The 26668-nt window shown below is 41.7% G+C and overlaps 1 long non-coding RNA gene across 1 annotated transcript; it reads right to left on the bottom strand.

The window, feature by feature from the left end:
- Positions 1 to 262: 262 nt before the first annotated feature.
- On the bottom strand, positions 263 to 20190 carry LOC109496500. The gene is made up of 4 exons (XR_002739771.2): positions 19504 to 20190; positions 9506 to 9587; positions 6117 to 6261; positions 263 to 828 (listed from the first exon to the last, which is right to left on the bottom strand). It is a non-coding gene; the product is annotated as an uncharacterized LOC109496500 (long non-coding RNA).
- Positions 20191 to 26668: the final 6478 nt, after the last annotated feature.

Here is a 26668-nt window from a genome sequence, read left to right on the forward strand (position 1 = left end):
ACAGAGTTGTGAGACCGTAAAATAAATGTTCTTTTAAACTACTAAGTTCTGCGGTGGGTTTGCTACACAGCAATAGATAACTGAAATAAATGTCAAAGCAATGGGTTTTAGGCTTCATTACTCTTTCCAAGTACACAGTTATTGAATGAATGAGTATTCCCAAATCCTATATCTCAAAGTCCTGATGACAGTTCTATGAATTCTGCATTGGCTATTTTTCATCATCAGGGAAAAAGGAAAGCCTGCCATGAAAGACCAAAAATTTCACAAAATAGGCTTGTTTATTTATTTATTTATTGCCAGAGCAATAATGCAGCTAATTGTCTGAACCAAAGACCCAGGCACAACGTGGCCGTCTAGATATGAAACGACGCTCCATAAACTTGCAATTTCATTTCTTACTCATGAACGCATTTCCGTCCTCTGAGGACCACGGTGTGCGGTCACTTTCAATTCTGGGACTGTCATCTGGGAAAAGGCAGCATCAGTTTGGCCATGAGACCACAGGTTCGCAAATTAGCACATTTTCAGTGCTCCGTTCATTAGTGGATTCAATGAGACTTTTAAAGGGCTGAGAAAAATCATCAAAATGTGAGATGAAAATGATTAAAGAAAGAAATGAAGGTGGGGGAGGCCCGGCACACTGAGCATCCTGTGACACACCGCCGAACAGACTAGAGTCAGTCACATCTGTCACATCGATGGCTCCACCCCTAGGTCATTTGCCACTTTTGAGTGTTCGTAGCATGCTCTTTTCGGACGTTGCTAGGTTGAACTTCCTTTCTCTTCCGAGGAAGACCACATCAGATGTTGCGAGATTCCCCTAAACTGTGTGATTTTAAAGAAAGTGACTTTAAGAGGTTTAACTTAACATAGATTTGTGCCTTAATGCAAAAAATCGTCCCGGCTTGCATAATAGAAGTACATGAATTGGGGGGAGGGGTTAAAGGCCTGAACTAATATATCATAAGATACAGTTCTTCCTGCTCGTTCATCTGCCTCTCCAATGGCTTTTGCTAATTCTGTGTGTGTGTGTGTGTGTGTGTGTGTGTGTGTGCTGATTCTTTTTGAGGCAGCTGATATTGGCTAAGAAATTCTCAGGGGGCGAAGAGAAGCATAACACACAGCCTCTGCCTTGAAGGAGCTTAGCATTTAGTTTGGGAAACAGTAATATAGGAGAGTTTTAACCATTCTGAGCCACAGAGCCTCCGAGGAACTAATGCTGAAATCAGTCCCTCCTTCATTTGGAGACATGGGCTCAAGTGAAATACCCGTGTGGGTGTCCTCTCACTTCTTTGTGCCAATAGGGCAGCAAGATTCCCTAGTCTTCACTGCACTTTAGTCACCAGAAATATCTACAGTCTCGAAATACATCAACCACCCTATAGCAACTTAGATTAAACAGTAATACGTTTTTAGTTGAAAATGAAAATGACATTTCAGATATTTTTTTCTAATAAAATAGTCCAAACAGGTGAATGGAGCATGAGCTATTATTCTCATTCTTTGGGACGAATAAACTGAGAGAGGTCCACTCGCTAGATTTAAAAGTCAGGAGGTAATGTGCTCATAGATAATAGGTTTGCTGACTTTGAGCCCAAACTCCCCAGAAACATAAATCTTATTCCATCTAGTTATCCCAGTTGGGAGTCGAAGGGGGCAGTTACAAAGCAGTTGATGATTTATATGAAAAGGAAGAGGGAGTCCTAAGCTCAGAGGTCATGGGGTTGCTGGGATGCTGTCAGGAAAGAGTCGGTCCCTCACTCTACATCCCATTTTTATTTTATTTTTATTTTTTACGTATTTATTTTTTTTAATGTTTGTTTATTTTGAGAGCGATAGAGAGTGGGAGAGGGGCAGAGAGAAGGAGAGAGAGAATCCCAACCTCAAGTTCATGACCTGAGCTGAAGTCAAGAGTTGGCCACTTAGCCAACTGAGCCACCCAGGCACCCCTCTACGTCCCATTTTTACGCAGAAACTTCCAACTCAGAGCAGAAAAGGAATGATGGGACTAACATGGGAAAAGGCTCATTTTCTTTTCCAGTGTTGAAATAATACAGGTTTCCTGGTGCATAAGACAGTATTAGGTTTACCATGTCTGTATTGTTTTCACCATGGTGTATGCATATGCATGCACATATATATGCACATATGCACACACATATGCATATTCATACATGAATACACATATATATGTTATCATCTTAATCTACTGTATTTAGTGGACACATAACCTGGGAAGAACACTGGGCCCTTTCTATTTTCATCTGCACCATACTAACTAACTTGCTGAGAAGCTTCCAGCCCCATGTTGAATAGAACTAGAACAACACTGCACAACTTTGTGGACTCTCAACTGCCCTCATGTTTGAGTTACAGAGCAAGGAACCTTTCTCATCTTCTCATACCCCACAGTATCCTTCAGAAGTGTTTGAACAGGGTCTATTTTTCTAGAACAAATCTAAGGCACGAACCGGGCTAACAGAAAACTCAGTTTGAATTTCTGGCCTGTAGTAAATGATTCAAACTCTCCGTGCCTCAGTTGTCTTTTTAGTAAATCGGGGATGATTAAAAGAGAGTCTAAGTGCTCCTCAATGGGAGCTTAACCATGTTAGAAATTCCTTTGACAACAAGGAACAGATTTACTCTAAACACAGGATTGTTGTTACTTTTTTCCTCAATGGTCCTGTGAACTTAAATAAGAGACAATACAATGCATACCCTGTGTGTACTGGCATTTTTTCCCTTCTCCTTCTTCATGAAAGCAAAGAAAAGACACAGGTAATCCAACCGTGGCAAAGGAATAAGCCTCTTCCATAGCTCAGGCCAGACATTTCTCATGCTTTGTCTAGCTGTCTTTAATTTTCTGTTTGATTTTCCACTGCTCTCAAGTAGGATAGAGGGCTGTTTTGGCAGAAATTAACTGTGCAAAAATGTTTTACCATCTGCTAGAATATTCTTGGATGTTATTCCTCCAGAGCACTCATTATTAAAAATATTTATTGGACATTGACAATAGATCAAATTCTGTTCAAAATATGGCTGCCTCACAAGCTACTACTCAAACAAAAGCAAAAAAAAAAATACACAAAAATCCAATATTGATTGCATTTAAGAATGGGCAAGAGTTAGTTCTATCCCTGAATTCTGCTGTTCTTGACACTATTTTTCCTCTTCTAGGAGAAAGTTATTTAAGGCAAGAACTGTGTTTTTCTTATTTAGAATATGCACAGCCCTTAACACAATGCCTTGTGTGCATAGAAGAGGCTAAAAATGTTGACTGATTGACAAAACTGTGAAGGCCTGTGTCATCAACTGAATTTCAAGTTTCTTAAGGGGTAGTGACAGGATTTACTATTTCTTAGGTGGGGGAACATCTGTTTGTTTCTGTTTTTAATGCCCGGCATCTGACTCCCCAGGCTAGATTTGAAAATTTGCCCACGATAGAAGCTGAAACCAGAGATATTTGTTTTCTCAGCCTCCCTTGTAGCTTTTGGACTGGCAAGTGACCTAGTTAGACTGATTAGAAGCTAGTAATGGTAAGGATCAGGTACCGTGGAGAATTCATTGAAAGTAGCAATATTTGCCATTTCGGGAGTGGCAATGGTAGCCTTGCAGGCTGTGGGGGAGGGTACGTGGTGAGACGGGAAGCTTTGAAATTGCGTGGGTTATGAAAATGGACCCAGGAACTAAGCTGTATGTTTTCAGGAGGGGACTCTGGGAGCCCGCTGGAGGGGGAGGGCGGAGAACTGCCTGTGTCAGAGCAGAGAAGACACTATCTGCATTTAAATAATAAGAAGAGAATCCTACCGATGTCAGTGTTATGAATCAATGTCAAGCAGTTCATTCTTTTTTGTAGTCATTCAACGATCATTTACTGAAGACTTGTTGTGTGTCATATGTTGCTCTAGGCTCTGGAGATAGAACGACGGATGAGACAGATAAAATCCTCAACTCAAGGAGCTTATATTCTAGTGAGAGAGATAATAAGCCATCAAGGAAGCAGAAATATATTCTAGGTATCAGCTATTTTGGACAGAGTTGTTAGAGAAGTTCTTTCTCTGAGGTGGCTACATTTCAGAAGAGCGTTAAAGTGAGGAAGCGTAGGACAGGTGCTTCAGGGAGAGGGAGAGCAGGAGCAAAGTTCCCGAGGTACAGTTGTACTTGACCTGCTTGAGGAATGGTAAAGAGGCTAGTTTACCTGGAGCTGAATGAACCAGGGGAAGATTGATAGGAGATGAGGCTGGAGAGTGTCAGGCACTGTCATGTGCTGACCAGATCCCCCTTTAATGGACTTGTCCCAGCTTTAAGAGTACTGTGGACAGACCTTCCCCAGCTGCTGAGAGCCACCTCCACCAAGGTCATGCCCCTTCCTAGGGCTGCCAGCATCCAATGACTGATCAATGAGGGAGTCTAAAGGCCCAGCATCTTGACCTAACTTAGGACAACTCTAAAACACCATTCCACCTCTAGAACTCTACATGACATTGGCCAAGACTCTTGTTGAGCCTATGTCAAATTTCAATTTCTTCCTCTGCCTGTTCTTGCTTTGTTCCCCTCCTCTGCACAGATGCTGATCCCAAGGACACTCCCTAATAAATACCTTGCCCTGTAGCCTCCGTCTCAGATGGGGAATCCAACCTGCAACAGAGAATTGGATACGGACTTGTGTAGGTGACTAATGTGTTATGGGAAGACTGTAGGTTTCTGAGCAAAGGAGTGATGTCATCAGACTTATATTTTAAAAGGGGTTGCTTGTCTGCTTTGTGCAGAAGAGACTGTCAGAGGAAAAGAGAAAGTTGGGGCAGTATTGCAATGATCCAGGCAAGAAATGATGGTAACATAGACTAGAGAAGCATTGAAGGAGGTGATAAGAAATGAATCAGGATGTATTCCAAAGCCAGAGCTAAAAGGATCAAACAACGCTCTTTAACGCATCAAAGGGGCCGTTAGCCTTAACAATTAGCATCAGAAACAAGAGTGGATTTAAAACGTGGCTATTTTACAAGCACAATTATTGCTTACAATGTGCCACACTAATAAAAATCAAGTCTCGTCTCATATTCATTACCCAAATGGTCTACATCCTGGGAACAAATGTCACTGGGTTACCTGGTGGGATGCCCAGGTAGTGCTGGTGAGGCTGGTGGCCTATTCGCTGACTCTAATATCGGTTCCTGCTAGATACCAGGTGATGAACATTTAGGGTCAATTTGTTCAGGTTTGTTTGAAAAGCCTATTGAATTCTGGCTTTTTCTGTGATTCCTTTTGCTCAATTCAAGGTCTATTGTGATGCCTTGAGTGTTAGCTGTCTCTTATTACTATAAAACATGGGCTTGGGACCTCTCCCACTGACCTTGTAACTTTCGACTAGTCATACCCACGGTGCGGCATGCAGGAACAAATGAAAGCAAACAGCAAACATTTCAGGGCTGTTCACACTTTTCTACGGCACTCTCCAATTTCTCCCTGCTGTTGACCCTTGTCCCTGTCTCTCATGTTTTCCCCCTGCCCCAGCAATTTGGACTTGACATTTAGACTTGCTCTTCCAAGTATTGATTCTCAGCGTTCTTTAGGAATTTTGACTCAGGTGTCTACTTTTGTCCTCCTGTTCGTGGCTGTCATATAGGAAGCCCTAGATTGGCTGTGGACCCAGAACCCCACCCCAATGCTGCCCTCCCTGGATGAATCCCCCACTGACGAGAGGCTGCCTCACCAGCTGGCTGTCTTTCCTCCGTGCTCCCGCTGTGGCTCTATGGTCGTCTACTCTTTGCATGGGTGCATGTCAGAAAATCCCACACCCAGCTTCACTTCGCTCATTCTCCCTGTTTTGGGCTTTTCTTGGCATCCGCTCCTAATTTATGCTTTTCCGTTTTGACCACAGCCCCCTCCCTACCAACAGAGACCTCTCGGGCCTCTAAGGATGCAGGAACCACATCTTTTGCCACATTAATTCTGCAAGTTTACTGACATTAATTCTAGCAATAAACATCATTATTACAGCTCATATTCATGGCGCACATAGCTCTGCATCTGATGGTGCATGTGTTGGCGCGGGCCGCCATAACAAAACACCACAGCTTGGGGCGCGTAAACAACAAAAATTTATTTCTCACCGTTCTGGAGACTGGAAGTTCAAGATCAAGGTATTGGCAGGTTGGTTTCTCCTGAGGTCTCCTTGGCTTGAGATGGTCACATTGTCTCCATGTCCTCAAGTTGGTCTTCACCGTGTGTGTGTGCACATTCCTGGTGTCTCTTCCCCTTGTAAAAAAGATACCAGTCCTATTAGATTAGGGCCCTACCCTTATAACCTCGTGTAATCTTAGTTACCTCTTTAAAGGCCCTGTCTCCACATATAGTCACATTGAGGGTCAGGGCTTCAATATATGAAAGTTGACGGGACACAATTCAGTCCATAATAGTGCATTCCCCACTTTGCCTACCAAACCTCATTTAATCCTCTCAGGAACTCCATGAGGTAGGTGGGTTCCCTTATCATCCCCATTTTACATATGTGGAAACTGAGGTTTACTTTGTGTAAGGTGAAACCTGTAATTTTAGGTGCATTTAGGCCTGAATTCCACATCTGAGTGAAAGCACAGCTCACTCCCTTAATCTTTCTTATAGACATCTTCTCAAAGGTTATTTACCTCTTTTGTAGGATTTATGTCAGGTTACTCTAATTCTACTACAAGGTAGAGTATTCTACTAATACTCTAATATGGGTCTTTTTCTTCTATTGGCTGTGAGCTCCTTGGTGACCTCCAGAGCTATTTGGAGTCCACAATGACCTGTTCAGCTGTAAGGCCTGTGCTGCCTCTGGTTTGTTGTGCAAGAGTCCTGAGAGACAGTGGAAGTCAATCCAATACAAGGGTGTAAATCATGGGGCTGTAGTTGGTGCAAGGCTCTGCGGTCTGCTTTTATTGCATTCTGGGAGGAGGACAATTTGATAAGTTTCCATGATTTGAAGTGGGAATGAAAAAGCATGTGCATGCAATTCATTCTATTCAATTTCACCATACACCAAGGTTTGTACCCTCCACCGCAGTCAAGACTCTGAGCAAACAGCTCCATCAACACGAGGACACGCTGGGTTCTCCTTTATAGCATGTTCAGCTCCTTCCCTATCCCAAATCCTTGGCAACAACGAATCTGACCTCCATTTTAAAATTTTCCCATTTCAAAAATATTATCTTAATGAAATCATGTGGTATATAACCTTTCAGGATTGCCTTTTTCACTCAGGGTCGTTCTGGACATTCATTCAAATTGTGGTATGTATCAACAGTTCATTGCTTCCTATTTCTGAGTGGTAGTCCATGTGTATATGAATCACAGTCACTAAGCCATCTTGTTGAAGGATATCTAGGCTGATTCCAGTCTTTGCCTATCAAAAATTAAAACCACTATTGGGGCACCTGGGTGGCTCAGTTGGTTAAGCATCTGACTCTTGGTTTCAGCTCAGGTCTTCATCTCACAGTTCATGGGTTCGAGCCCCGCAAGCTCCACACTGGCAGTGAAATATTTCTCTCACTCCTCTCTGCTCCTCCCCACTCACACTCCTCCTCCAAAATAAATAAACAAACAAACAAAAAAAAACTATTGACATTTGTGTATAGGTTGTTGTGTGAACATTTCTCTAGAATAAATACCTAAGAGTGCAATCGCAAGGTCCCTCTGGATGAGGGAAGAGAGTTTCAATTCCAGGGGGGACAAAGAAGCTTTCTGGATGGGGCCTCTTGCTGTAGTGGAGTTCCCTTTTGCTGTTTCTACCCATCTGCCTCAGTTATCTCTCGGTGGGGTAGGGGCGTCTAAGGCACGACCTAGATGGAGAGCACTTCTCCTGATTGCTTGTTGTTGGTGAGGCTCCCTATTGGTCCCTCTTGTGAGTGGTGTCTTGCATGATGTTGTCAGGTGGACTCCCATTCAATCTGAGGAAGAAATGAACCTACCTGGGCTGCCTTCTGTTGCTAGGTCAGGAGTAGGGAAAGGCTGGGTCTGAGTTGTCTTCTTCTATCAGGTGGGAGCACATGACACTGTGCTGCTAGGTTGTTCTTTTAGTCTTGGGGTCTCAAAAGAGTTCATCTTCTTACCATCTTCCCAACTTCTCATTTTGCTGTTTCTTTCCTAATTTCCAGGGTTTATAGTTGTGCTTAATGGGGAGGAACAGGGCGAAAGGGGTCTATGCAATCTTGTTTGGAACTGGAAGTCTGGACTGATTTTTAAGATAAGCAAAGAGGTGGCCATTTGAAGATAAAAATTGAGGTGATAGGTAATGGCTGTTTTTTACTGTCTTTTTTTTTTTTATCTATTCAGAGCAATATTACACAGCAGCAGCTCTGACCCTGACTGGTTTCAGCCTTTTGCATGTAAGATTTCCCCTAGTTTTCACATATCTAAGCAGATTGCTACCCTCCCATTTTTATTATGGGGTAGGAGTGGAGTGGGTGGATGGAAATAGGAAGTTTCACCCTCATAGTGGACATTTGTTTCAAAGGACTCATGCCCCTTTTTCTAATTTCTTCTAAGGCAGAAATGACTGTTGTGAAATTCAACCCATACTCCATGGCCTTATTGAGGTGGATCAATGGGAAGGTACTTCCCTGTTCTTTAGAACCAACGTTGAACATCAAGCTTTAGACAGACACCTGCCAGAGACTTAGCAAGCATTATATGTTCCATTTGTTCCAACAGCATGAAATTTATCTTTCTGAGAAAGGAGCACTTCGAATTTTGTTGGACTAATTTAAGAAGAGCTAATAGACACGATCTTTTATTTCCACCTTTTATTTTTCTTGAGAGACAGAAGACTAATGCATCCATGACAGGGGTCAGGGGCTTTAAGCTTCTGAAGTAGAATTTTTCCCAAGAATCTTCTGAATGATGCTCATAAGAATCCTGTAAGATAGGTATTATTTCCTCCATTTTATAGATGATGAAGCTCCATCTCGACAAGGGTAAATGACTTAACCCTTGTCTAATGAGGGACAGGAGAATCCACCCAGCTTTGAATCCTAGTCATGACTCAAAAGCCCATGTTGTTCCCTTAATTTAGTTAAACTTCTATTAAGTGTCAAGCATTGTGTTAAGCTCTGTACACATCAAACGCTGTCTTAGCCAAGAAATGCTCTATTATAAATTTTTAAGTCCTGTGAAATTGTTCTCCTCAGTTTTCCTTTAGGTGAAAGCTACACGGACACAGGAGCAAGGTACAAATGTAATGGCCAGCAAGGGACATGATCCATTTCCCAGACTACAACTGTAAGGAACCTCTGTGTTTTTTTTTTTAATTTTTTTTTTCAACGTTTATTTATTTTTGGGACAGAGAGAGACAGAGCATGAACGGGGGAGGGGCAGAGAGAGAGGGAGACACAGAATCGGAAACAGGCTCCAGGCTCCGAGCCATCAGCCCAGAGCCTGATGCGGGGCTTGAACTCACGGACCGCGAGATCGTGACCTGGCTGAGGTCGGACGCTTAACCGACTGTGCCACCCAGGCGCCCCACCTCTGTGTTCTTTATGTCTGATGTCTTGAAGATAATGATATTGATTGTATTTCCATCCAAAACATCGGTAGTACAGGATTTCCTGAATAAATGATATAATTACAGTCACTATTTAAGTGGTAGTTCAATGGGGAGATTTTTTAAAATTTATTTATTTTGGGGAGAGAGAGAGAGTGCATGTACGGAGGGACAGAGCAAGACAGGGACAGAGGATCCCAAGTGGGCTTTGTGCTGACAGCAGAGAGCCTGATGTGGGGCTCAAACTCACGAACCGCGAGATCATGACCTGAGCCAAAGTCAGATGCTTAATCACCTGAGCCACCTGGGCGCCCCAATGGGGAGATTTTATAATAGATTAGATGTTACAATGTTCAGAAATGTAAATTTTACTCATATTAAGAAAACAACAATTTCTTTAATTCTGCATCATATTTCTCTTACCCTACTATGGTAAATATTTTCTCTCTTTTAACTTTATTTGGCTATGGCAACGGGTAGCGAAGGAAGAGTACAACTGTGAAGTCTTTGCAGCTAGAGACATCTGGTTGGAATTCCCGCACTGTCACTTACTTTCTCTGTGACCTTCGGCAAGTGTCTTCAGTTCGCTGAACCTTAGTGTCTTCTGTGAGAAAATAATAACACCTCTCTCATATAGCTGCTTAGGGGGTTGAATGTGGTTAAGTACATGGCACATAGTAGGGTCCCCCAAATGTTAGTTCTTTCCCTGTTTCCTCTGTCCACTCTCAGAATGACCTTTGGTTAAAAGGATTTATATTAAGTTCTTAGAGAGGAACAAGTCCCATTTCCCATTGAGTCTGAATTCCTGAGGTGAATCCTTTGTTTTGTCAATGACACATGTAGCAGAATCATCTCTTCCTGGGGCACCAGGGTCGTTCAGTCAGCTAAGCATCTGACTTCGGCTCAGGTCATGACCTCACATTTCTTGGGATTGAGCCCCCATCAGGCTCCCGGCTGTCAGCGCAGAGCCCGCTTCAGATCCTCTGTCCCTCTCTCTGCCCCTCCCCCACTCACACTTGCACTGTCTCTCTCAAAATCTCTCTCTCTTAAAAGTAAACATTAAAAAAAAAAAGAATAGCCTCTTCCTATTGCTTTGAAAAGTGTGTGCGATAGTCTCACCCCCACCATAAGCTAAAAAGGGCAGTCTGAGTTTTGGTTTCTGAGTTCAGAACTCTTTGTCGATGAGATTGTTATTGGCTTGTGTGCTGCAGAGCTAAAGATAGAGTTTTTGAGGCATGGAAAAAGCCTCCCCACCCAGGGGATTCTAGAAATTCCAGGCCTGAGAGGCAGAGATGGGCCCACGAGGAGATAGGTGTCTGGGAGGACAATTTTCCCCAAGGCCAGAGAGGGTTTATTTTAGAGGAGGACTTTCTCATAAGGTGTCTCATGTAGTACCATGGATGTCTATGACCTTTTTATCATGAATTGCCAAGAGGTGGCTAGGACTGAAGGATAAGAGATATGAACTTGAAAGTTCAGATACAGATCTTTGGGCCACTGTTAGGCTTGGACAATAAGCATCTGCTAAGTCTGCTAAGACTACAGGGCCCTGCCAGAATATCCTATAAGAACCTCTGTGAGGCAGGTTAGGTAAAGTACTATGGAAACAAGGAACTCTTGAATCTCAGTGACCTCACACGAAAGATGTTTATTTCTTGCTCACAGCCTTCATGGTTGACTAGGGACTCTGCTCCACATTGCATCCACGCCCTAGGGCCCACACAGGGAATAAACCCTCTCTGAAAACATTGCAAAGGATGCAGTGGATCTCAGAGAGCTTCTTCCTGGAGTGGCACACATCATTTCAGCTCACGTTTCGCTGGCCAAGGTAAGTCTTTTATTTTTTTATTTTTTTTTAATGTTTATTCATTTTTGAAAGACAGAGAGAGAGAGAGCACAAGCAAGGATGGGGCGAAGAGAGAGGAGGACACAGAATCTGAAGCAGGCTCCAGGCTCTGAGCTGTCAGCACAGAGCCCAACACGGGGCTCGAACTCAACAACTGCGAGATCATGACCTGAGCCAAAGCCGGACGCTCAACCGACTGAGCCACCCAGGTGCCCCTGGCCAAGGTAAGTCTTATGGCTGCACCTAACTTTGTGCAGGTAGAAATGCAATCCTACCATGTGCCCTGGAGGAAAGAGAACAGAATATTGTGAACAATCCTAATGCTTTTAACAGTCTGCCTTTCTGGTCATGGAATGCTCAGTTTACTCCCTTCTTACGCATAAAACATTCAGACTTAACTCAAAGGAGGCAATCCAAAAGTCCCATTTAGTCTTGGCATCAAAGTTCAAAGTCTAACATCTCTGGGTCATGCACGGTAGTCTCTACATCTAGGAGTGATATGCAATGATGACTATTTCAGGTCTAGATGGAACTTCTCTTGATCCAGAGACGTATGAACTAACACTGGAAAGTATCCCCACGTATATAGCATTCACAGTAGAATAGAGGCAAGCTAATGGCAATAACATTTCTATTTTACAATTGGAAAAATGGGAGACGTTGGTCTGTAGAGATTCTACTGGGCAGGGATTGGAAGGGTCCTCTGTCAAGGAAATGGAGAACACTTAATTATTCAGCCCCAGTTCTATTTCCTAGCTCTTAGTCACTCTCTTGGGCCTCATTTAGAAAGGCATGGGAGGGCATATTCTCCTTGGGGGATAAGCCACTGCATCAATCTACTTTGGCTCAGTCATGTCAAACTGCCACAGACTTTCTTTATCCAGGCCCATGGCTTCTTTGTCAGTACAGCTCCCTCAAAAAATTTGCTTTTTATCTATTTAATTCCACTTACATGTATATTCCGGTAACCACACACACACTTCTTCTGTAGATATCTTTGTTTTGATTTAAATGAAGGGACTTTACTACTCTTTGATGGGAGAGCTATGTTCTCATCTTTGTAACAATTATGACAGGTTAGTTGTTTATGCTATACTAACAAACAAATGCAAAATTACAGCGGCTTAAATAAATAAAGATCTGGTCTCTCACTAGTGCTTTGAGACCATTGAAAGTCAGCTGAGAGCTCTACTCTGTCCCCTCACTCTGGTAACCAGGCTGAAAGAAAAGAAAGCATAGTGAATCACAGTGTGGCTCTTCGAAGTCCTTTCTTGAAGGTATGCCTTATACCCACTCACACTTCACTGGTCAATGCAAGCCCAATGGGCACAACTAATTTCAAGTGGGAAGAAAGTAAGTCCTGACCAGTGCACTGGAAGGAGAAAGATCTGGAATATTCGTGAATAGTATTAATCACTATCGCAAACTACCTGGACTTCTGCATGATCTATTGTAGGGCTTCCAAAATATGGTTAAGATGGCATTTCCTACCAGCCAGACCCATGAAACTTTGGGACCGATGATCTGATACATTCATAATTGTAGTGGGGTAATATTTTACTATTAACTGATATGTTTTCCATTCTCTGTAAGTACTTTTGCCCCATGGCTCCTCTCTCGCCTCATCTCCTTGGGCACCCAGGACTTACTGAATCAGTGAAGGAAGGACACAGCACAGTAAGAGAATACATTCTCAGCTGGGGTGGAGATCTGTGGAAGATTTCAAAATAAATGGTTCAAGCTCCTAGCAGAAACAGTGGGTTGAAAGAATGGGTTTTGAATCTCAACAGCCTGTGTTTTGAGTGCCAAAAATCAATATTTATGCCATAAACAGTAGATTGGTGATGCCACATGCTGAGAAGGTCGGTTCTCCTTCCTTAGACTCGGTAAGGATTCTATTGTCAGGGTAGTAGAGAAAAGGGGACATACAGATAAAAGCTGGAGTGGTCTGACCCTGTACTGTAGGCTCCCTCCCCAGGTTTTCTTGATCTCTTATCATTTTTTTTTAACTTAACCGATTTACAAAAGTAAATCACCGTGGCTCTTTGTCTCACAGAGCTCAAAACCTTGGGGGAGGGAACAGATATATTAAGAAATAATTATAGAATATTCAGCAAAGATTTAAATACCAGAAGTGCAATTGTTAGGGGAGAAGAGGAAACTGGTGTCTCTATGAGAATCAGGGACAAGAAAAAAGCTTACAATTTCCCACCTCTTCTAGGGAAAAGCAGGGACAGAGCTCATGCAGCATTTCTTAAAAATGCTATTATTACTCTTATTCCATTCCTTCTTCATCCATTGTACTCATGCTCAGAAATTCCTGCTTTTTTCCAAATTGGTCCTTCCTTGCCACAAAAGCATAAGATCTTCCATTGATTGATTGATTGATTGATTTATAATCTTTTTAAAAAAGATTTCTTTAATGTTTTTTATTTTGAGACAGAAAGCACATGCATGAGTGGGAAAGGGACAGATTGAGAGAGAGAGAGAGAGAGAGAGAGAGAGAGAATCCCAAGCAGGCTCTGCACTGTCAGCTCCATGCAGGGCTCAATCTCACCAATTGTGAGATCATGACCTGAGCTGAAATCAAGAGTCAGACACTTAACCCGCTGAGCCACCCAGGCACCCCTAAATCTTTTTTTTTTTTTTTTTTAGTTTATTTTGAGAGAGAGGGATAGGAGCAGAGAGAGAGGGAGAAAGAGAATCCCAAGCAGGTTCCTCACTGTCAGTGCAGAGCTGGACATGGGGCTTGAATTCAGGAACCATGAGATCATGACCCGACCTGAAACCAAGAGTCAGATGCTTAACTGACTGAGACATGCAGGCACGCACCCTTCCTTTTATTTATTTATTTATTTAATGTTTATTTATTTTTGAGAGAAAGAGAGAGATACAGAGAATCCCAAGCAGGTTCCTCACTGTCAGTTCAGAACCTGACACCAAGCTTGAACTCACACACTGGTGAGATCTTGTCCTGAGCCAAAGTCAGCAGTCTGACACTTAACCAATTGAAACCCCCAGGCCCCCCAAGATCTCCCTTTTAGACCTTCCTCAACACAACCATCATGGCTGCCTCGTGTCAGGGGAAGATTTACCGTGAAGCTAATGAGTCTTAAGCTTCAGGGCCCCTCACTTTCCTGGGCCCCTCCCAAGGCCATGGGAGGGGCCTAAGTGATAGGCTCACATTGTCATAGGATTTTCTACAATGAACAAAAGTATTTCAACAGCAATTGGTTACAATAACTGTCTCATTCTCCTCCAACTTCCCCTCTTTTACATTTCCCCTAACGTAAAGTGGGTATGGAAAAGCTATGACCCTAGATGGGATCTGGCTGTAAGGAAGTGGAACTGGGAGTCTATATTAGTTCCTTAGGGCTCGTGTAACAACGTTTCACAAACTCAGTGGCGTAAAACAATAGAAATTTCTTCTCTCATGGTTCTAGAGGCCAGATGTCCAAACTTAAGGTTCAGCAGGGCTCCCTTGGGGGGGGTCTGGAAAGCAGTGCGATTTTTGGCCCCAAATCTTCTAGCTTCTGGTGGCTGCCAGGATTCCTTGGTGTTCTTTCGCTTTATGGCTACATCATTCCAATCTCTACCTCTGTCTTCACATCACCTTCTCCTCTGTGAGTGTAATCTCTCTTTGCCTGTCTCTTATAAGGATACCTGTCGACAGTATTTAGGCTCCACCTGGATAGTCCAGAATAATCTCTTTATCCTTGAGATCTTCAAGATTCTTAATTATATCCCCAACACTCTTTTTGTTTATAAGGTAGCAAGGGCATGTTCCAAAGATTAAGATCTGGTATCTTGGGGTTGCCATTATTCAGCTGACTAGAATCATTTTAATTGTGTTTAGCAGGATACATCCGTGCAGCCTGCAGTCATTTCTTTGCACAGTTAAGTAGCTGCTAGCCATCCAGATAAAATTACCCTCCTTCCCAAGGTGGTGACTCACCTCATATTGTCACATGAAGGTACAGGGCCGTATTGTGATGTGAAACTGCCCCATAGGGGCCTGGAACCAGAAGTATATAGAGTTAACTAACTGGGATTTAAATAAAAACTTTAAAAAAAAAAAAAAGGGAAGTATGTAGCTAGGTCGTGGAGGAAAGACAAATGTAAGGGGCCTGAAACTGATCTGTGAAAAATTATTCTAAATATCACAGCATATCTGTAACAGAAATTTGACACAGATTTTCCTAAAATTAAAAATGCACATGCCACAGGGTGCCTGGGGGGCTCAGTCGGTTAAATGTCCCACTCTCGATTTTGGCTTGGGTCATGGTCTCATGCTTCGTGAGTTTGAGCCCTGCATCAGGCTCTGCACTGACAGCACAGGTTGAGATTCTCTCCTTCCTCTCTCTCTGCCCCTCGCCTGCTCACAGGCACTCTCTCTGTCAAAATAAATAAATAAATAAATAAATAAATATTTCTTAAAAAAATTTTAAATGTACATGCCAGTATCCGTAGCAGGTTGTAAAGTGGAAAGAAATTTTTCCTCAACTGTCAATAAGAAAAAATCAATCTCCGGGGCACCTGGGTGGCTCAGTTGGTTAGGTGACCGACTTCGGCTCAAGTCATGATCTCACAGTTGGTGAGTTCAAGCCCTGCATTGGGCTCTGTGCTGACAGCTCAGAGTCTGGAGCCTGCCTCGGATTCTCTCTCTGCCCCTCCCCTGCTCATGCTCTGTCTCTCTGTCTCTCTCAAAAATAAACATTAAAAAAAATTAAAAAAAAAAAACAAATTTCCATCATCTATGCTAGAAGACTGAATTCTCTTTCTATTCCCTGTATAGAATATGATTTTTATAAGAGATCAAGCAATTTGTGGCCCCAACTTAGGAAAACGCTGTTGTTGAGGAGTGTCAGGCAGTTAATTCACACAAAAAAAGAAGTTTTAGAGATTTTTGTGATATTTGACAAGTTTTTCTAAAATTTGCAATTTTTTTGTGTTTTTCCATTCTAAATAGCAATTAACTTATGTAGTTGATTTTGTGTTCATCTCCTAAAGGGACTCTCAGAATTGTATAAGCTTCTGTTGCAGTAAAATCTAGACAATCCCCAAACTGAGAGCTCAGACAGCTCTAAGGTTCAGGGTCCTTCTGAAGTGAGTGAAGGGGACAGCTTCTTATCTTCTTACGGGCAAATAAGGGGAAACTGCCCCAGGAGTTGAATCTCCTCGACATTCCCATGAAGTTACCCTTATTTTTCTGGCTTGGCGAAACTGGCAACACAGAGCAGGTACTCTCCAGCTTTTGTCCGGGGCATCAGGCTGAACTCAGTGCTTCTCTCAAGCTTGGGTGAAAAATCAAATACTTGAGGGTGATCGATTGAATAAGTGATGTGCAGTGCATCGGTCCATTTTTTTGTGCACACTGATACGCTGGCCTCGTGTAAGCCAGGCCGTCGGAGATGTGTGTAGATTCCCATACTGAATTGCTCTTCCTGGCTAATTTTTATATGGTGGCACCAAGAGGAGGATAAGAAACTGATCTGTGAAGCTAGTGTCTGTGTTTACTGTAAGGATGCTGTTGAAGAAGTTGTCCATTACGTTCCTATTTATGAGGACCCAAGGGAGGCATTTTGCTCTGGCTCTCCTGAGCATCAAGTCTGATTTTTATCTTAGGGACACTGCAAATCATGTATCTGGTTTTGTCTCACATCTTTGGTTCTTAGTGGAACTATGAGGACTTAGAACAACAAACATTTCGGGTACGAATATTATCTTATATTAACTGCTTGAATTTTCCCCTTTCCCCGATTTTCCTATTTGCTTCTCATTGTTATTTTAATCTTACGATATTAAATATATTTATGGGGGCACCTGGGTGGTTCAGTCAGTTAAGCCTCCCACTCTTGATTTCAGCTCAGGTCAGGTTGGTGGGTTCAAGCCCCACATTGGGTTCTGTGCTGACAGTAGGGAGCTTGCTTGGGATTCTCTCTCTCTCTCTGTCCCTGCCCCCCTTCAATATAAATAAACATTAAAAAAAATAAATGTATTTATGTAAGTCACCCCAAAATCAGTCCGCATCAACATGGGCATAAATAAATAATAATTTTAAAACCACATCCAGTGGTTAAAAAAATAGCAAAACACCTGAAGTATATTTCCCTTCAAGGCATTATTAATTGCATGATATTTCTGCACGGGCCTTTTTCCAGCAAGTTGGAACCTCATTTAGAGAGAAAGGGTCCAAGTTGCATTAATGAAACCTTAGACATTCTCAGCTGAGGGGGGAAAAAAAACCAGCCTCATTTTCTTTCCTCTTCCTTTTTTCCCTTTTCCCTTTCTGCACTATGATTATTGTTCACTTAAGAGTACAAAGTTTCTCTGAGGCCATCCGTTCTTTCTTCTTCAAGTAGGTTTAGTCAAATTACACAGGACAGAGATGACAAAGGCTTTCCTGCTTTCCGCTCTGGAGAGAACTGGCCACGTGTTCTCCTTTCCTTTTCCCGAGTCAGCATTTGGTTCATCCAAAGCTTTGGGAAGACTGCTTAGAGTTAGAAGAAAGAATAAGCACAGGGAGAGACCCACAGCCTATATTTTAAATTTGAAAAGTAACCCTGCTCTGTCAATGACTGAACAATTGTGTTGTTAATACGGTTCAGAAGAGAGACTGGGGGATTCACTTAACTTCATTATGACACTCAACTCTAAGGTGAGATCATGCTTTTCAGGCTAAAGAGACACCCAAGATACCCAGCTAAGGTTATTTTACCTACCCAGGGCCGATTCCCCTTATTTTCTCGTTCCCCAAAGGAACATTCATCTGGTTGGTTGCTGATTACGTGATACAAGCTGAATAAGTCTATATGAATTCTGATAGCTTTTTTTTTTTTTTTCATATTTTCTTCAGCGCCAGTTCAAACAGTCTCTAGTAGGGGCACCTGGGTGGCTCAGTTGGTTAAGTGTCCGACTTTGGCTCAGGTCATGATCTCATGGTTCATGAGTTCAAGCCCCACGTCGAGCCCCACGTCGGGCTCTGTGCTGACAGCTCAGAGCCTGGAGCCTACTCAGCACAGAGCCCGGAGCCTACTTCAGATTCTGTGTCTCCCTCTCTCTGTCCTTCCTCCACTCACACTGTGTTTCTCTCCCTTTCTCAAAAATAAACAAACATTAGAAAAATGAAAAAAAATAGTCTCTAGTCAATGCTTCACATGATTTTTAGACATTTTCAACTAGGAGGTAATCTGGTGATTTTTTTTTTTTAATTACCATTATTGCTAAAATCTCTTGCCCCCTTAGCATGGGCAATTTTTAACTGCATATCTAAATTAGATTCCTCTTTATTTTTTTTATTTTTTTAGATTCCTCTTTATTTTTGACCTGGTGCCCCACCTGATTTCAAGTTCAGGTAGTTATGTTTTGTCTCAAAACTTATGAATCAATGTTCTGTTCTACATCTCCCTGAGTGTTAAGGTTCTTATGACCTCGATATGACATTCCTTTACTTACCCCAGGCTCACACTCCATCTTACAATTGACTGTCTGTTTCCATGTTCTGTCCACGGGCCGTTCCACAGGAACACTTCCGATCAATGTCTGTCTTGTGACCCTATGCTAACTATACTCCCATTTTCATGACAATTTCTGCTCACTATGCACCCATTCATGATGGCTCCTGGTCTGCCTTGTCCTGAGCTGCTTAGAGCTCCTCTGAGGCCACATCCTGCTTTGAATGGTAAGGACATGAAATTGAGGCCCCCAAACAAATCATTTAAAGTAAACAAGCAATTCGAAACAAAAGCCTCCATCAGAGAATACATTTGTAGAGAATAAAGGTTATTAAGATCGATTTTGAATGGCTCTCCACACATGGTTGGGGGTTGTGTGTGCTTGTGTGTAGGTGAGTAGGAGAATATTTGCTGTATGAAGAGAAATAGAGGCAGGACCTTACAATGTAGAGGCTAACCTGGGGCTCCTGGTGGCTCAGTCGGTTAAGCATCCAACTCTTGACTTTGGTTCAGGTCATGATCTCATGATTCGTGAGTTCAAGCCCCACATTGGGCTCTGTGCTGACAATGCAGAGCCTGCTTGGGATTCTGTCTCCCTCTCTCTCTGCCCCTCCCCCCACTCTTATCTCTCTCTCAAAATAAATCAAAATGAACTTAAAAAAAAAAATGTAGAGGCTAACCTGAATCCATCATGGGAAGAGATGTGAGTGACATTACCAGGGCCCTCTTTACTTTGCCTCCTTACTTGGCGCCTTGGATACTGGCTTGCTCTGAAAAGGAGAGAATGCTAGGGAATCTTTTTACTTGACTGTCCATACTCCTTAGTACATAACAAGGAAACTTACACATCTTGCCACCATGCCATGTCCCAGAAGGGATCCACCTGTCACCCCCCTGACTCTTATACCAACCTTTCTAGGCACAAGCAAATCAAGTGCTCCATGACTGCTTAATTACAATGAACTGGCAAAACTATTTGTTTTACTTCAAGTGCTCCATTTTTTCCTCCATGTTTGACTCATGGAATATGCTTATGTGACAACTGCTAAATCAGAATCTTTTCCGTTTGGTGCCTTGTCACAAGGCTTTAGAAGCTGGTGCACCACATGTAAATCATGCTTCACCTACATTCTCTTTTTTTATCCCAAGCCCCGCAATCTCAATGTTATGCACCCTAATACAAGCATCCCAAAAAGGAGCCCAAGAAAAACATTACACATCATTTGGTAAAGACCATATTATGCAAAGGAACATTAAACACAATAACAGCAGGGCGCCTGGGTGGCTCAGTCGGTTAAGCGGCCGACTTCAGCTCAGGTCATGATCCCGGGGTCCATGAGTTCGAGCCCCGCATCGGGTTCTGTGCTGACAGCTCAGAGCCTGGAGCCTGTTTCGGATTCTGTGTCTCCCTCTCTCTGACCGTCCCCCGTTCATGCTCTGTCTCTCTCTGTCTCAAAAATAAATAAATGTTAAAAAAAATAAAAAAAAAAAACCACAATAACAGCAGTTCTTAACATGTTGAGAATTTACAAGATGGCAGATACAAAGGCACAAAGCAATTTGCATGCAGTTTATCTAATCCTAACAGCAACCTTGAAGAGTGGGTATTGTAGAAATACAGACAAGTACAATTCTTGTTCTCCACTCCAGAAGGGAAAAGGCCAGCTGGCTGGTTCCTAGAGGAATTTGTTACCTTTGTGAATTTCAGTCTGACTCTCAGCCTCGTGGGCCTAAAAACTCGACTACATTGGCTCAGTGAATGTGGAACCATCTCTCAAGGGTAAATCATAAGCCAAAGAGAAACCACCATCAGACAAACCAGATACTCAAACCCACATGCTTAGCATATGTATCAGTCAGGGCTCAACAGGAGACAGATGGCATGCTGAGATCAAGATAATTGGGAAAAGGCTTAATAAAAGAGTTATTTACAAAAGTGTGGGCAGGAGTAGGGAAACCAGATAGGATAGTGCAGAACTGGAGTAAAAATTGCTCCATTTTTACCTCTAAGCCTGAAAAGATGAGGGAAAGGATTGGTTTCAAAGAGAAAGTTTTAGAGAAGGGATTATCTTAACAGGAGCAGCAATCTTCAGTCCAGGAACTCAGCTTACCCAAATCAATCTTAGAGGGAGGTACTATAAGGATCAATCCTCTGAAATCACTCTCCTTCTCTCCAGGTTCCAGGTAAAGCTTCCCACTGGGGAAGCCCAATAAGAAGCCACAAGGCAAGATTGTTCCTTGAGGGAATCTATACAGATGAACTTTCTGGACTAAAGAGCAGGATAGAGAAGAATGGAGAGCAAATGTTTAGAGACATAAGATATACGCTCCTGAAGCCAAACCTTGGTCAGAAGACACGTCATTAATTTGTCATAAATAATTGCCTTACCAGGGGCTAGGAATCCTTGGGGTTCATGTGGTCAGTCCATTGTCCACCTAGGTAAACTATGTGACAGGCCAGATCATGATTAGACATTTGTTGGCGAGCATGGGCTCAGGGTAAGAGAAGTGAGGAGAATGGAGTCTTTGATGATGTCAACGTAAAATTGCCTGATACATTCATATACATATATACAGAGTGGATGACCTCACCCCTGGGACTGGAATACCGAAAGCTAAAAAGTCTTCTGGTGTCTGATGTGGTATAACAAACTACCCCAAAACTCAATGACTTAAAACAACAAACAACCATTTTTCATAATGCTGTGGGTTAGCTGTGGTTCTGTGGTTCTCCTTGTTTGGGGAGATGGTCTAGGACAGACTTGTTTGGGGAGACTTGTTTGGGGCTAGATGGTCTAGGACAGCCTCACTCGTACGTACAGGGCCTCAAATGTGATGGTTCAGATGGCTGAACAGTTGAGGCCTCCCTACAGGTAGACTCTCATCCTCCAGTCTTATTCACATGATGAGAAAAGGTAGCAGCAGCAAGAGAAGGCAAGCCTCACTCTGTAAGCACTGTTCAAACCTTTGCTTGTGCCATATTTGCCAGTGTCCCATTGGCCAAAGCAAGTCACATGGAAAAACCTGTATTCAAGGGTGGAGGAATACACTCTACCTTCTGATGTGAGGAGCTTTTAATCTACTGCATCTTTATTTCTATGTTAGGCATAGTCTATCCTGTTGGGCAGGAAACATCCGAAATTTGTTGGCTCATAATCTGTCTCCCTTTTCTGATATTTGGACAATTGTGTTTGTAATGTTCTGCTATGTTTCCATAGCTAACTGCAGCTGCTATTCTGATTGCATTTGTTACCAGGTCTCACAGCCATTTTGTATTTTTAGGACTATCGGGCAATGAGTCACGGTGTTGATGTTTAAGGTTCATTCTCAAACACAATTTTTATTTTCCTTATTTTCAATTCTTTTTTTTTGGGGGGGGGGGCTCTAATAAGTCCCTAAGATTTATAATATGTATTGTTATTCTCATTTTTCAGATGGTAGCATTGAGAACACAGACAGTAGAGGTTGGATTTGAACCCAGATCTAACAGAATCCACAGCCTGTTCCCTTTCCTTTGTATTCAATTACTCCTCCACATTTACATGGTTTTGAAACCACAAAGTACAACTGAAAAATAAAGGAGCAGCAGCAGCATTTTTATTATTATTAGCATTGTCAGTATTATTCAAGGTAGAGTCTGAGTTCACAGTGAGGCAACAAGCACTCCATGGGCAATATTTCATTCTTCCCTTTTCTCAGGAGCCAGTAATTAACACTTCATAAGACTTACATAAGAATCAGTCTTTATTAGAAGGTTCTGGGTTTAATGGTTTCCCATTCTATTAAATAGCCATTTATTCTTTTAAATTAGCTGTCATTTCAATAAGGAAGCCAATTGGTTGAGCAACTGGACTACCAGGTGTACAAATTAAACCATCTGTGGAGCAAGCATGTCTCCCGCTCCCATTATACTCCACATCAGGGGCAAGGACAAGCCCACAGGTTGATGAGTCCCTGCCTTCAGGAAAATTGCTGTCCAATTTAGGGCCATCAACTAATATCTAATTATGATTTAGCTAAGTCAATGTCCCCCTATATCCAAATAGATTGCAGTGGCAAGAATTGATTGAAAATCAAAAGAGGCGAATGAACAGTGGCTTCTTCTATAAAATACTATTAAGTAAATATTAATAGTTTGGATATTTAAAGACAGGAAAAAATAGGTATGGTGGCTTTGTGGGTATCACCAATGACAATATCTTCCTGGGTTTTTGTAATATGCATTATCAATTCATCAGCGTTTCACAACACATACTTTGGAAAATGCTAATCTAAATGAAACGTTTTGTTTTATAGATCCAACAGAATTTTATTTAACAAATATTTATTCAGCAGACATTATATGCCAAAAACTGGTTTTTAAGCTCTGTAAAAGGACAGATAAGGAAATTAAGACCCAAAGGAGTGAAGCAACTTGAGAGTTGATACATCAAGTAAATGGACTGAGCCAAGGCCAAAGTCTGAGCTCTTCAATTGCCATGTTCTTTGACAAACATGATTAAGTCTCACAAAAAAAAGTATTTGGGCAGGTATTATAATTATTCTCCTTTTTCAGATCAGTAAATGTGGCTCAGAGAAAAAGAGTAACCTACCCAATGTCATCCAACTGACAAAATATTGACCAATAATTCTGTCCTGACCGGTCTGACCCCAGATATTTACTCTTTTACTACAACATGTTTATTATTTTCCTATTATATCTTTGATATGGCAAAAGATAGAACTGGCTTTGGATACAGAAGCTGGCAGGCTCTAAGGACGTCAGGGCTGGGGGTTAGGATTAGCTCCTTATCCTAGAAGGAACTCCTGTGGGGACATGGAAACAAAGGCTTGGACATTCATGGTCTCAATGAGCTGGCCATCTTTGATGGGGATTACTGTACATATCAAGCTGTACTCTGCCCATCTTGGGTCACCACAGACTCCAGATGTGTTAGTGCCAGTCTATTTCAACAGTCCTATTGCTAATAGAGAGTCTTCAGTACATTTTTGCAGACGTCATTGTCTCAAGTCCTGGGCAGGACTCAACTTACCAGATGTGGAGTAGTGACTTCCATGAGTTTTCTGACACTCCATGAGTTTTCATAATCTAGTCTTTCTTTGCTACACACTCTTTTTTGCCCTACTTGCCCTTTATATCCCATCTGCCACCTAGTACTTCCTAAAGTTTCTTCCTTGGATAAGTATTTTGAAGAATTTCCTTTATCTGTTCCATTGTTGGCCTTCAATGCTGCATTCCTGGATTATTGTCATGGAGACACCAAATAAGAGACTGTCACCAGCCTCTGCCATTCTACAACCCATGGCTCTACACTTCCAGAAAAATCTTCTTTAAACCTTATGACATATCCATGTTCAAAATGCATTCATAATACCTAGCCTGTCATTCATGTCCATTGTCAAATTTCGCAGGCACTCCTAATGGCTTATCCATGTCCCTTTTCTCCTTATGGCTTAACAACAGAACTCTAGTTTTATTCAGGGCAATAAGATGCCTGATGAAAAGACTACAGTTTTATGCCATTTCTTGAAGATATGGTTGGCCTATCCACCACAGTAAGAGAAAAGCATGGGATAGGCTCCTAGAGAAATCTATTAAAAGTGGGATGACTTAGCTAAGAGCTGTTGGATTGTGGACTTGATGACTAATGCTCCATCTGGTAATTCTGAGGAAGATAAAATTCATACACAAAGGAGAAGAAAGACAGAAGACACTTGTCTTCGAAAACTTCATGTCTCCCAGACAGGCTACTTCTAGGAGAATTTTCATGTGAAAGAAGAAAAGTCTAAGCCAAATATAGGCATTTCCCAATTAGCATCAATAATCCATTACAGGAAATAAGACATACTACATAAAAATGCTAACCGGGAACCTATTTCCCATTATTTTAAATGAGAAAAAAAAATGGGTTAAATGTCAACCAAAAGCAGCTCACCAATTTCTAGAACATAACTAAAACACAGTCAAATGGCAACATGTAAGTTACAATAAATTGTGTTGATATGTAAAATGCTCAAACTATCACTTTCTGACATGCAAACAATCCATGTGGTTAGCAACAACTAGTTAGACTTCCAATTCCAGCCCAAATGGAGTAATAAGCACCAGATTTATTCACCCAACAGAAACAACCAAAAATTGGACAAAACCTATGAAACAATGGTTTTTAAGACATTGACTATCATGTGGCAAAATACAGTGATTCCTGAGAAATGAAAAACAAATGCAGTAAGCCCAATGACTAGCCCAGTTTACTGATTTGGAAGAATTTCCAGGTTGAAGTGCAGAGAAGGGGAACTGAGGCAGAGCCAGAAGGGCTCCCTGAGTTAAGGAGATGTGCATGAGAGTCTAGAAAGAATATGGCTAGAATTTGCAAGACAGGGTATCAGAGAAGAGATAGCTTCACACAGAGAGAACTTTGGTGATTTGGGGGAACATCACTCTTGAGTAGTTAGCAGAATATTGATCAGTGCATGCAAGTGTGAAAAATTCTAAGGCTGGGGAAAGAACCACCGAAAAAGATTATAAGTAACAGTGCATAATGCTCACAGTGAGTTGAGAGTAATCCCCATAGCTATACTGGAAAACCTCATGATTCATGAAGCATCAGCCAGAGTACACAGAAGGGCTTTACTTCAAAAAGAAGGGATAATTAGTGTTAGACAACATAGTTCCAGTCCCACCCCTGATACATTTTAAAAACATAACTCAGAATATCTGGCATTTAATCAAAAATTGCCAGGCTTGCAAAAACAAAAACAAAAACAAAAACAAAACAGGGAAACATGACCTATAATGACAAAAACAATCACATAATCAAAACTGACCCAGAACAGGTAAACTGATTAGAATATGTAAACAATGATGTTAAAACTGTTATTATAACTGTCTTTCATATGTTCAAAACTTAAGTAGAGATATGGAAGATATAACAGAAATCCAAATCAAAATTCTGGAAATAAAAACAGCAATGTCAGAGATGCAAAACAGGATTAATGGCAGATTAGTCATTGGAAGAGAAACTATTTGCAGAATTCAAAGACATAGCAAAATAAAGCACACATAGAAAAAAATAATTTTAAAAAGTAAGGGGTGCCTGGGTGGCTTGGTCGGTTAAGCGTCCAACTTCAGCTCAGGTCATGATTTCATACATAGTTCATGAGTTCGGGCCCCACATTGGGCTGTCTACTGTCAGTGCAGAGCCTGCTTCAGATCTTCTGTTTCATCCTCTCTCTGCCCCTCCCTCCTTCCCTCCCTCTCTCTCTCTTTCTCTCAATAATAATAATAATAATAAAATAGTAATAAACATTAAAAAATTAAAAAGAGCACCCATTAGTTGTGAGCAACAGCAAGTGTATTAACCCATGTGCAATTGAAATTTCTGAAAAGAAAGTAGGAGAATAAAGATAATTTGAAAAAATAATGGCCTCCAAATCCAAGTTTTATGAAAAATATTGACCCAGAGATTCAAGAAACTTACCATACCCCAAACACAAGAAAGATGAAAGCAAATAGTGCAAAGCATATGACAATAAATTTGCAAAATCAGTGATAAAGAGAAAATCTTAAGAACAGTGAGGAAAAAGCATATATACAGAGAAGCAAAAATCAAGATGACAGCAAATTTCTTGTGGGGGGAAAACCAAGTGAGAAGACGAAGCAATATTTTATTGGAAGTAAAAAAGGTCAATTTAGAATTCTACAGCCAGTGAAAATATCTCTCAAAAAGGAAGGCAAAATAAAATCTTTCAGATACAAAAGCTGAGAGAATTTATCACCAGTACACATGCACTATAAGCAGTGTTAAAGGAAGTCATTCTGACAGAAGGTAAATGATACCAGAT

The sequence above is a fragment of the Felis catus genome, chromosome X (assembly GCF_018350175.1).
Source record: "Felis catus isolate Fca126 chromosome X, F.catus_Fca126_mat1.0, whole genome shotgun sequence".
In the NCBI taxonomy this organism is placed as follows: Eukaryota; Metazoa; Chordata; class Mammalia; order Carnivora; family Felidae; genus Felis; species Felis catus.